General features: G+C 63.5%; 1 long non-coding RNA gene across 2 annotated transcripts in view; it reads right to left on the bottom strand.

The window, feature by feature from the left end:
* Positions 1-544: 544 nt before the first annotated feature.
* LOC108448122 overlaps positions 545-1859 on the bottom strand; it is a 3454-nt gene continuing 2139 nt past the window's right edge. For both annotated transcript variants that reach the window (XR_001863905.1, XR_001863904.1), the window contains one exon: positions 545-1665. This is a non-coding gene — a long non-coding RNA (uncharacterized LOC108448122). The remainder of the gene's footprint in view (positions 1666-1859) is intronic.

The raw sequence follows: 1859 nt of genomic DNA on the forward strand, positions 1-1859 counted from the left end.
CCGGGAGTTCGGGAAAGGGACCCGGGAGTTCGGGAAAGGGCCCCAAATCTCTTTGGGGGATCTCAGGTGTTTAGGAAGGGGTCCCAGGGGAAGGGATGCAGGAGTTCGGGAAGGAGTCCCAAATCTCTTTGGGGGGATTCAGGTGTCCGGGGAAGGGATCCACGTGTCCGGGAAAGGGACTCAGGAGTTCGGGAAGGGCCCCAAATCTCTTTGGGGGATCTCAGGTGTTTAGGAAGGGCATCCAGGTGTCCGGGGAAGGGACCCAGGAGTTCGGGATGGCCGGGGAAGGGATGCAGGAGTTCGGGAAGGGGTCCCAGGTGTCCAGGGAAGGGATGCAGGAGTTCGGGAAGGAGTCCCAGGAGTTCGGGAAAGGGTCCCAAATCTCTTTGGGGGATCTCAGGTGTTTAGGAAGGGGTCCCAGGGGAAGGGATGCAGGAGTTCGGGAAGGGGTCCCGAATCTCATCAGGGGATCTCAGGTGTTTAGGAAGGGGATCCAGGTGTCCGGGGAATGGATGCAGGAGTTCGGGAAGGAGTCCCAAAGCGGTCTGACCACATTTTTGTGGGTTTTGCCCCGTTTTGGGGCCCCCGCCCTCTGAGTCACCCCCGGGGCCACCCACGGAGGGACCCCCGGAGAGAGCGGGGGGCACTCAGCTCGTGTCCCCAGGTGTCACAGCCTCGGTCACCTGCCCCCAACAAAAGGGGAGAGAAAGGGACAAAACCCCTTGGATTTGGGATCCTCTGGCTTCGGGATCCTTTGGATCCCTCCTCCCCCCGGCTCGGGAAGAGGCTCCAAAAATCCACCTGGATTTTTCCCAAATTGTTTGAAGGATAGAACACGGAAGTTGCGCAGCCCTAAAAGGTCAGGAGGGGTTTTCCAAGGGGATCCCGTGGGATGGGGCCCCGTTAAGGGACAGCAGGGCCCCCTCCCATGGGGCAGGACCCCCACCCAAGTGGGCAGGACCCTCCCAAGGGACAGCAGGACCCTCTCAGGGGACAGCAGGACCCCCTCCTGTGGGGACAAAACCCCTGCCCATGGGGGACAGGACCCTCTCAAGGGTGGGCAGGACCCCCGCCCATGGGGCAGGACCCTCTCAAGGGACACCAGGACCCCATTAAGGGACAGCAGGACCCCCTCCCATGGGGCAGGACCCCCTCAAGGGACACCAGGACCCTCTCAAGGGACACCGGGACCCCCTCCTGTGGGACAGGACCCCTTCTGGGTCAGCAGGACCCTCTCCTGTGGGACAGGACCCCCTCAAAGGACACCAGGACCCCCTCCCGTGGGACAGGACCCTCTCAAGGGACACCACGACCCCCTCCCGTGGGACAGGACCCCTTCTGGGTCAGCAGGGCCCTCTCCAGGGTGGGCAGGACCCCCACCCATGGGGACAGGACCCTCTCAAAGGACAGCAGGACCCCATTAAGGGACAGCAGGACCCCCTCCTGTGGGACAGGACCTTCCCAGGGGACAGCAGGGCCCCCTCCCATGGGGCAGGACCCCCTCAAGGGACACCAGGACCCCATTAAGGGACAGCAGGACCCTCTCGGGGACAGCAGGACCCTCTCCAGGGTGGACAGGACCCTCCCAAGGGACAGCAGGACCCCCTTAAGGGACACCAGGACCCCCTTCCCTGGGGACAGGACCCCTTCTGGGACAGCAGGGCCCTCTCCAGGGTGGGCAGGACCCCCACCCATGGGGACAGGACCCTCTCAAAGGACAACAGGACCCCATTAAGGGTCAGCAGGATCCCCTCCCATGGAACAGGACCCCTTTTGGGACAGCAGGGCCCCATTAAGGGACAGCAGGACCTCCTCCCATGGGGCAGGACCCCCTCGAGGGACAGTAGAACCCCCTCCTG

The sequence above is a fragment of the Corvus brachyrhynchos genome, unplaced genomic scaffold (assembly GCF_000691975.1).
Source record: "Corvus brachyrhynchos isolate BGI_N302 unplaced genomic scaffold, ASM69197v1 scaffold787, whole genome shotgun sequence".
Classification (NCBI taxonomy): Eukaryota; Metazoa; Chordata; class Aves; order Passeriformes; family Corvidae; genus Corvus; species Corvus brachyrhynchos.